Consider the following 11,032-nt stretch of genomic DNA (forward strand, 5'->3'; position numbering starts at 1 on the left):
CGCTGATTCATTCAACACATGCCAAAAATCTCGTATCATCCAAAAGTAGGTTAAGGAAGAGAGAGATCCTTGGGCAGCCATTGCTTTATTGATGCTGGTTTTGTGGATCTCTATGTATCAAGGGCACACATGATATAGTTGGTGATGGATGCATATGTTGTAATTTTGATATGGATATTTCAGGTACTACTTCCTCTAGTCCCTTATATATAAGTCTAACTCTTTTCACATTGCACCAAATATAAGTTTATCAACAACTCTAAGGCATCTTTTTACTTCTACTTTCTGTTTTGCCCCTATAAAAATGCACCTAATCAATAGAGTAAATAAGCCAACTTCCACTAATAATGACAGTGAATGAAAGAAAATAGGGTCTTTGCATCATCTACCTTAATTCGTGTGCACAAATCCAAATAGACTTGTATAAGAGATAAGATGAAGTATATAGTTCAGAGTCAATGAAAAGAATCACCATGAGAGCATGCATATGTGCTCTTAGAGCTGGAAACGAGCCGAGCTGGGCCGAGCTCAGCTCATTCAGTTTCCCGAGCTGAATATTAGGCTTGGCTTAGGCTCGACTGAGCCACGAGCCAGCTCGACTGGCTCGCGAGCTAGGAGTTTTACAATGTCTAAGTTGACAAAGCAACATCATTGGTGAACTCCCTGACATAGCCTGAGACACACACAAAGTTAGGCTCAACAACATAGCCAGAGACATGCAGGGCACACACACAGCAACATGGTCACTCCAACCCACACAGCGGCATGACCACGCCGGCACACATGGGGACATACTCATCAACACCGGAGACACACACAGAGTCAAGCTCAACATCGGCACGACAAAGGGGAAAACACACACAAATCCGAACAGCGACATGACACAAAACCATGCACACACTCGGTAGAACAACTCGATTGCGCACAGTACACACACAACACACGTAGCCAGAGACAAGCAAACAAAATGGCTTGATGACAGAAATGTCGGAGACACAAGCTTCAACATCCAACATGACACAAGCTTTGACGACACGAAGGTCGGAACCTAACACTTCAACGACACACCGGTTGGAGCCCAACACAGAGAAATTAGCAATGGTCAGGGATAACACACACATGGTGATACAAAGGCCGAGCACAAATCAGAGAGGGAAGCCAGTAACATACCTCGTACAAGACGGTGACATTAGCAAATGGCTCACCGATGCACGTTCAGGGGCCACACGGCGACGACAGCATACTCAGGCAGTGGCAGCAGGGCTAAGCCACTCCCCAATCCACGCCATGGGTGCTGGCGCGTCTCTGGCAGAGTGGTGGTGACGCAGTGGGAATCTTTAGATTGAGAGACGTAAAGTCACAGACGCAGTCACCGGGTCATGCAGAGTGGGCGAGTGGTAGTGGCATGGTGAGAATCGTCGAATTGGGAGATGTAGTAGCAGACACGGTATATGCAAAAGTTATGCTCGTTTTACTGAAGACAATCCGGTTCACCTATCAAATTGCGATTGTTAGCATGTGATATTTAGAAATTTATAAAATATTTGCACAACTTTGGATGCAGAAAATTTTTATATGTAAATCAACAATTCAGTAATCAATAATTCACTGAATTCAATATCAAATAATTTAGTACTTGTCACTTTATGATCCATCACCTATGACATTTAGCAACAAAGGTTAAAAGGATAAAATATCTTATTTCTTTCACAACAATATAATAGCTGAGGTGGTAAGTAGGTTCGCAAGCGAGAGGAGGTCGCGGGTTCAATTTTCACGAAACGCAAAGACTGAAACTATTTGAAAAATAGTGTGGCATGTGGGGTATACGTGATGTGCCCCTGTGTTAGGGTGGCTCAAGTGATTTTTTTTTTTACCTTTTCGTGTCTTAAAAACACGAAAAACACTCATGGATAACTATTAAGATCCGTCACTTATTTTCAATCATAAGTGATAGGTCATTGTTACGACCTGTCACCTATGATCTTCATTAGTGACGGGTTAAGTTGGTTTTTATCATCACCAATAACAACTAATCAGTGACACATTCAGAATGACGGATGTGAAACCCATTACTAATGACGATTACCACATGTCACCAATAATATTTTTTCACATAATTGCTAGCTCGTGAGCCTCCAGCAACATTTTTAGCCCCATGTGCACTACCACTAATTACTTCGTTTAAATATACATTACCTATATCAATTGTCGTATAGTAATACCGGGTGACACATATAACTCAATGGAGAAGGGACGATCAATCGATCCACACATTTTGTCATCCCGTTTGATTAGGTACGGTGAAACTCCATGATCAGATGCTCAAGACCCACATCACATGCTTGATCACGGAAGCTCAACGATATATAAGCAGACAAGAGAGGACAGGACGATTCTCTTCTGTAGCCTAGCTGTGCATAGGGGTTGAAACTTGAAACAAGACAGATGCGTGCCCTATTAGTAGACAGTACAGTGACTACGTCTGCGAAAGCTTGTTTTGGCCATCTTACTGTGCAGAGATCTTGGCATGACATGACTGAAAAAAAGAGAGGATTAAATGCCATGGCGTATTCGGTCGGTATCAGTCCTGCGTAATCGTTGTACCTCCTTGTCTTCAAATAATTCAAGGTCGGGGTACGGCGAGTAGGCGCACTGTCGCAATGCAAAAGCTATCTATGTCCATTTCCATCGGAAGAGACCTGAAGCATACAAGACAATTGACCAATGCACAAAACTACGACACCAAGCCCTTGTCCTGCTGCCGGAGCAAGGGCCACGAGTTCCGAATTCCAAAGAGCTATGTTGGTGAAAAACCAAATTAAGATATGTCTTAATTTATTTATAATAATTTATTTGATAATATTGATCTTGAGTGAAATTTGTTAACATGCGTGTGTTTATATATGATTTTACCTATTGCTAACTATTGTTGGAACGTACAATATAGTTGAAGGGAGTCTAAGAAAAATTATCTCATCGGATCATCCGTGCGTTAGAATTTTGCACTCATTGGATTGTCCGGTGTTAAGGTGAAGAGAGCACTGGAGCATTTCATTACATAAAGAAAAGTTGGAATAGTGCACCAGATGGTCCGATGAGGACAAGCGATGTCACCAAACTAATTCTTGTGGAGAGAGTGCAGAAGCGAGTCAAGTGGAGATGAAGGCATCGGATGATTCAATGCTTATGCCTTGTGCACACCAGACTATTCATTGGACAAATTCTTATAGAGAGATTGTAAATTAGAGTTTGGTGCATGTGAACTGACTATATGATCCTGTGATGGACATGAGTTTATTGGAGCATCTCACTGGAGCTTTTCTTGCAGAGAATAAATTTTTTGTGCGTAATCGAAGTTGAACTCACCAGATGGTCTGGTGTTTAGGAGCAGAACACACCGGAATATCCGGTGTTCATGATTTCTGCATGATGTGCTTTCATTTGAGGATTTTTGCTTTGAGCTAACCTGGAGATGGTTTTGGAATGGGAAAAATATGTTTGCTTGTTTCATGATATTCTCAGCTGGATTAGAGGGCAATTTCAAAATCTTTTGATAGAGAATGAGTATCTCATTTCTCTAGTTGAGAAGTGCTCAAAGGGCAAGGGAAAATAAATTTGATCTTATCCAAGATCAAGATCTGTGCTGATAAAGCAGGTTTGTCTCTTGGATTAGGTTTTGAAAGGATTGCTTACAATGGGGAGAGTAAGACTATGTTTACCACACCTACTATCCTAGAAGCTGAAAAGTTCAAGATTGATGCTACACCACCACCTATCAAGAAGAAACTCACATCACAACCCATCAAGAAGAAACTCACACCACAGCCTAAGAAAGGTCCACAACCTAATGTGAAGCCCCTGTGAGAGAGCCTAGAGTGACCAGCAATCGAGCTCCTGAGAGACTTTACCATTACACCTACTATCAGAGGAAGGGTCACTTGATTGGGTTTTACTTTCGCTGTAGGAGAGATGATCAGCGTGAGTGGGAGTGGAGTACCCGGAACGTGTACCGCCCCTCTGTTAGTGTACATGAGTCTTCTCCTCGCTCCTACCCACGAGTCTCTAGCGCTTTTCAGTCTTTTCTTAGAGGTGTTGCTCGACGTGAATTTTATCATGACTTATATGGTTTTGGTCCACGTGTAAAAGGCTTTGAGTCTTAGCACTTATGCGGACTATATTTTTCTCATCGTGGTACTTGCCCTGAGCATGTTGGCATTAAGTTGCATGCATCTACTATTTCTACTTTAGGGCGGATGACCTAGTACTGGATTCCAAGGAGGTTTTTGACTATTCCTAGTACTGAGCCACTCATATGTAGGTGGTAAACGGAGGTCTGGAGAACAAGTGGCTCATCAACTCTGGTTGTTCACGTCACATGAATGGAGATTCATAATGGTTCACCCCAATGAAGCATCACGAGTACATCACATTCGGGGATGATCAGAAAGTTAGAGTGAAGGATAAATGAATGATAAAGGTAAATGAGAGTTTCACTCTCAAAGATGTGACTTTAGTTGAGCATCTGGGATATAACTTACTTTTTATATCTCAGTTGTTTGATGAGGACTTGGAAGTGCGCATTAAGCGTAATACTTCTCAAGTTCTTAATTCTTCTGATGCTTTGATTTGTAAGATTTCTCAAGTTGGGAGAGTTTTTGAAGCCAATTTTTCTGAGTCTTCTAGTTCTTCTTGATGTTTAATTGCCCACTCTTCTTCTAAGCTTTGTATGTGGAATAGGAGACTATGACACTGAGATTTGATTTGCTTACCTGTTTGAGTGCTATAGGCTTGATCCAAGGATTGCCTAAGCTCAAGCTTGAGAAGAACCTTATTTGTACTCTTTATCGGTATGGCAAGATGGTTGTCGCTCCTCACCCACCAATCAATCTGGTGATGATTGAATGACCAGAAGAACTTCTCCATATGGATACTATTGGTCCTTCCCGGGTTTGTTCATTGGGTGAGAAGTGGTATGTACTTGTTATTGTTGATGATTACTCTCACTACTATTGGGTCTTCTTTCTTGTAAGCAAGGATGTAGTGTTCTAACATTTTCGAAGCTTAGCTTTGAGATTGGATAAAAAAACTTCCAGGTGCATCGAAAGCAATTCACAGTGATAATGACATCGAGTTCAAAAACTATCTCTTTGATGCTTTCTGCCTTAAACATGACATTGAACATCAATTTTCTACCCCATGTGTTTCTGAGCAGAATAACGTGGTTGAAAGAAAGAACATGACTTTGGCGGAGATGGCTAGGACGATGATGCTCAATGAGCATAGGACTCTTAGGAAGTTTTGGCCTGATGCCATTTGCACAACATGCTACATCTCAAATTGGATTTCTTTGCGCTCAATTTTGTATTTAATTTCTTATGAGTTGCGCTTTGGGAGGAAGCCAAATGTTTCACATTTGAGAGTTTTCAGTTGTCGGTGTTTCATCCTAAAGCGTAGTAATCTTGACATGTTAGAGTCACGCTCTTATAATAGCATTTTTCTTAGGGTATTATCTTCATAGTCATGCTTACAGAGTTTACAATGTTGACACTGACACCATCATAGAATCCTGTGATGTGACTTTTGATGAATCAACCATATGTGCTAATTTTTTCTTTGAGTGTGCTGCTGACCAAGAGATAAGCAAGATCATCTTTGTAGATAGCGACATTCTAGCTCTTGATGATGACGAGTATGATCCACTACTTCCCTCGACCACACCTCCTCCAGAGCTGGCTCCTGTTTCTTCTACTCCAGCAGAGGGTCCTATAACTTCTACTTCCACTTCAGCTACTCTCGAGCATGCACTAGTTATGTTTGAGGAGGAGGTTCTCTCAAGGCGTAAGGCTCCTCAACATATTCAATAGTGACACCCTCCACACATGATGATCAGTGATCTCGATGAGAGGGTAACTAGGTCCAAGTCCACTCACCATGCTTATTTTATTGATTCTGCATTCATTGCTTCATTTGAGCCCTATGATATTAGACATGTTTTATATAATTTAAGTTGGGTCAATGCCATGCGTGAAGAGCTTGAAATTTTAATAGAAACCAAGTTTAGGTCTTTGTAGAGCCACCCTTAATGTTCACACCATAGTCTAAAAATAGGTTTTCAAAAACAAACAGGGGGAGGATGGGTCCGTAGTGAGAAACAAGGCTAGACTAGTAACTTAGGGTTTCACTAAAAAAGAAGGGATAGACTTTGGAGAGACCTTTGCACCGGTAGTTAGGCTAGAAGCCATTAGAATCTTTCTTGCTTTTGCGGCATCCTAGGGTTTTAAGCTGTATCAAATGGATGTTAAGAGTATGTTTCTAAATGGTTTCATACAAGAATAGATCTATGTCAAGCAACCCCCTAGGCTTTGAACACCAAATACCCACATAGAGTATATAAACTTCAGAAAGCTTTGCATGGGCTTAAGAAAGAGACTAGGGCTTGGTATGATAGGCTTAGGTCTTTCTTATTAGAGCATAGGTATGTCATGGGGTTCGTTAATAAAACTTTATTCACTCTCAGATATAGCAAATATTTCCTACTTGTTCAGATTTACGTGGATGATATCATTTTTTGTGGCTCTTCTCATACACTTGTGGCCAAGTTTGCAGAAACTATGAGCAGGGAGTTCGAGATATCGATGATGGGCGAGCTCAACTTCTTTGTTGGACTTCAAATCAAGTAATGTAAGCAGGATACATTCATCCACTAGACGAAGTAAACCATGGAGCTGCTAAATAAGTTTGACATGAGCGACACGACGGTACCTCGACTGTGCTTGATCTGGATGAAGATAGCAAAGCGATGGACCAGTAGGAGTTCAGAAGCATGATTGGCTCCCTTCTATATTTGACGGCGACAAGACTAGACATCCACTTTGCCATCTGCCTCTGCGCGCACTTCTAAGCTTCACCGAGGACATCTAACCGCTAAGTGGTGAAACACATTGAGGTACCTCAAGCACACTTTTAAGTATGGACTTCGGTTTTCTGCTTCCTCTTTGCTTTCTCTTCAAGGTTTTTTCGATGTGGATTTTTCTAGGTGTAGAATTGATAGGAAGAGTACTTTTGGTACGTGTTATTTCTTGGGTACTTCTCTTGTGTGCTGATCTTCTTGCAAGCACTCTAGGGTTGCACAGTCTACTATTGAAGCTGAATATATAGTTACCGCTAGTTGTTGCTCACAGATTTTGTGGATGGTTGCTACCTTGAGGGAATTTAGGTTAGATTTCAGGAGTGTGCCACTTTTGTGTGACAACTCTAGTGCCACCAGCTTAGCTAACAACCTAGTTTAGCATTCCAGAACAAAATATATAGATGTGAGATTCTATTTTCTGAGAGACCACAATGAGAAAGGGGACATAGATTTAAACTATATTGATACCCAAAACTAGCTAACTGATATCTTCACCAAGCCTCTAGATGCTACTAGATTTGTCTATTTGAGAGGAGAGCTTGGTGTGTGCCATTCCTGTAGTATTGTGTAAGGGAGAGTCTTTCATGTACATACTCTATCTTATTTTTGTTGCATTTGTATTTTCATCACATTTTGAATGATATTCATAGTAGTTAAACTCATTTATATGTTCATTGCACTTTTTTTACTATGTGTGAATTTGTGCTAAATGTAGTGGATCTATAACAATTTTGCGAGCTTAGACTTTTTATTGCAGCATATCATAAAATATGCTGAGCAAGCTTGTATTTTCTAAGGATGAACTTAAAATATGAATGATAAACCTAATCACTTGTCACCCTTGAGTGTTTGCTTTAACTTGATTAGTGTTTATATTAGGGCTAGTTCTGTGAAAAGCTTGTGCTAGGCCGCTTTGTTCAGCTTCACAAATCTGGGGTCTTTGATCTTTATATATGTAAATGTTTGACCCATGATTAGCCCTTGAGAGAGCATGTGCTCTTTTGTGTCGCAAAGGCATAATTTATCTTGGCTTTGTAAAAAATTATATCTCTTGAATCCTATGTTAAGTTTATCAAATGAATGATCAAAATTTGAGCTAAAATTGCATCCAATACGATGGCTTAATGCTTCATGTGGTTTGCCAAAGAAGTGAACTCATGGTTGCTAAAGTTCACCTGAGGATAAAAAAAATGTTCAAACGATAAATTTAACTTGTGCTTTTGTAATGTTCTAAGTATGTTCTTTTTCATCTTGTCCAACTAAAGCTTGGATTGATATGTTCTGTTTGCATAGCTCGTCGGGTTGAACTTGGTTGCCTAGTTTGAATTTGATATAGCACTAGTTTCTCTGATTTTTGCACTGACTATGAAATTGTGGATGCTTTTGTAGTGACATCTTTTTGATAATTGAACAACATATTAAAAACTTATATACTTCCAGTGCTTGTGATATAGAATCACTTTGAGACTTTGTGCGCTTTTGAGTTATATTGTTTACTCCTTATAGTACTTTGAACTCTCTAGTCCTTGCAAGTGCTTTGTGATCTATATGTGAAACTTTGTAGGTTTACATTGTATTCGCACATTTTTTGTATTGTCCAATGGGAAGTAAAATGGACGAAATTGCATAAGATAGGGGAGCCTTTGCATGTCCTTATCCCTTTGTGCATTCATGATAAATTCATTGCCAATAAGCGGGGGGGGGGGGGGGAGGGGGAGAAAAATGATACAAGAGGGAGAAAATACAATATCGTGAGTTTTGATTGCTTCTTTTTGGCTTCTAGTTTTAGGCTTTTGCAATTCCATCTTATGCTAAATGATCTTATTATTTTGCTTTTCTTTGGTCTTTGGATCACTTAGATGTGCTTATTGGTTCTTGTGTTTTAACTCTTTTCTTGATCTTCATATGTGTTGTGAATGGACTCATCAAGGGGGAGTCATTGACAACGTTAGTTTTGAGTGGAATTTGGTTGGCATGAGTGTGTTTATGCAAGATTCTGCTTATAGCTAACCATTATTGGAAAGTACAATAGAGTTGATGTGAATCCAGGGAAAATTACCTCACCGGATCATCCAGTGATTGGGATTTTGCACTCATCGGATTGTTTGGTGTTAAGGTGAAGGGATCATCAAAGCATTTCAGCGTAGAAAGAAAAGTGAGAGTAGTGCACTGGATGGTCTGGCGAGGGCAAGCGACATTACCAGACTAATTCTTGCAGAGAGGGTGCAGAAGCGAGTCAGGTGAAGATGAAGGCACCTGATGGTCTAGTGCTTATGCCTTGTGCACATTGGACTATTCACCGAATAAATTTTTGCAGAGAGGTTGCAAATGAGAGTCTGGTGCATGTGAATAGACCGAATAATCCGGTGATGGACATGAGTTCACCTGAGCATCTCACCGGAGCTTTTCTTATAGAGAACAAATTAGCACAAATGAAGTTGAACTTACCAGATAGTCTGGTGTTGAAAGGATCTAATGTCCCTAGAGGGGGGGGGGGGTGAATAGGGCACTAAACAAAAACACTAAACCAACTACCAAATTCTAGAACAAAAAGCAATCTTAGTGTAGAATGAATAAAAGCAATTAGACGACCTAGCAAGCTAGAATGATAAGCACAAATATGCAAGCATACAGAACATAAGTAAACTGCAGAATTGAAACTTGCATGAAGGAAATGCTAGAAGCAAAATACGGAATGTAACAAGCGTAGGAAAATGGGACATCGAGTTTTTCTCGAGGTATCAAATAGTTGACACTCTCCACTAATCCTCGTTGGAGCATTCACACAAAGATGTTTCTCCCCCTTGAGTCACTGAGACTCAAGTGCTCACTAGTGATTGCCACTGCTCCATCTCCATATTGGCGGGCATCAAACCAAGTACACGAGCTTCCCGGGGCTCCCACAAGACCTCCAAGAGCTCACAGAGAACACCTCCAATCTCCACGACCGGCTAGATATTTCCAACCACCAAGAGTAACAAGCTAACTGGTTCACTTGATCCCTATCAAACCTAAATAGCAGCTAAATGCACACTCGCTACTCTTGAAGCACTAATGGAGTCATTAATCTTCAATTAAGAACTTGCAAATCATCTCAAGTGCTCTCCCTTGCTTCTAGATGATACACACTGTGTATGAATGCTTCTGAGCTATAAGAGAGACGAATGAAACCAAGTGAGGGGGTATATATAGGCTAAAGGTCCAAATCTAGCCATTGCCCAACCACTCACATTTTCTGTGAATACCGGATGGTGCTGTGCACACACCTCTATTAATAGCGGACAATCCAGTGAGTATACTTTTTCCACACACTGGTCTGCCAGTTGTCAGAGCCGTTGAAAAATGCTCCGGTGAGTTATAGTCTTCTGGACTGTGACACAAGTCACAAAATACTTCGGCGTGATATCCATCTCATCACCGGATCATCCGTTGCCTTATAATCCATTTTCTCTGAAAATACCAAGCTTCTGTTAAATAGTCTAGTGATAACTCCTTTAAGTCACAGGACAACACGGTCAGTTCAACTCAAATTTTCTCCAAAAAAACAGTCCTTCTATTAAATAGTCTGGTGTATACATCCTTCAGATCACCAGACAATCCGGTTCATGTAACTTCAAATTTCTCTGAAAAATGACTCTTCTATTAAATGCTTCGGTGCAAAATTCCTCCCATCATCGAATAATCCAATGAGGTCATTTAAAATCTTCACAGAGAGGGAAAATAGTCTGGTGAGTTTAATCCTTCTCGCACCGAACAGTCCAGTGAGAACTAATTTTCTGGAACTCGTCCAATTCTATCGACTTTGAGTTCTAACTTCTCACCCATAGACTTCTGTGAGCTACCTAGAGCTAGAATTTCACAAGTATGTATCCAACTATGTATAGACTTAACTAGATCAAGATACAATACTTAGCCCCCTTTATAGTATGGTCAAAAGACAAAAAAAAATCTATATCTACTCTAAGTGTCCTTTATCACTTTGTAACACTTAGAACTAGAAGATCCTTAATCTTGACGCAAAAGTCCTTTGATCGACCAATAGAATTCTATGAGGGAAAAAACCCCATTCAATCATTGTGAACTAAAAAATTTGATTCCTTTCAAAACATACGCTTTAGT

The sequence above is a fragment of the Phragmites australis genome, chromosome 13 (assembly GCF_958298935.1).
Source record: "Phragmites australis chromosome 13, lpPhrAust1.1, whole genome shotgun sequence".
NCBI classification, from domain to species: domain Eukaryota; kingdom Viridiplantae; phylum Streptophyta; class Magnoliopsida; order Poales; family Poaceae; genus Phragmites; species Phragmites australis.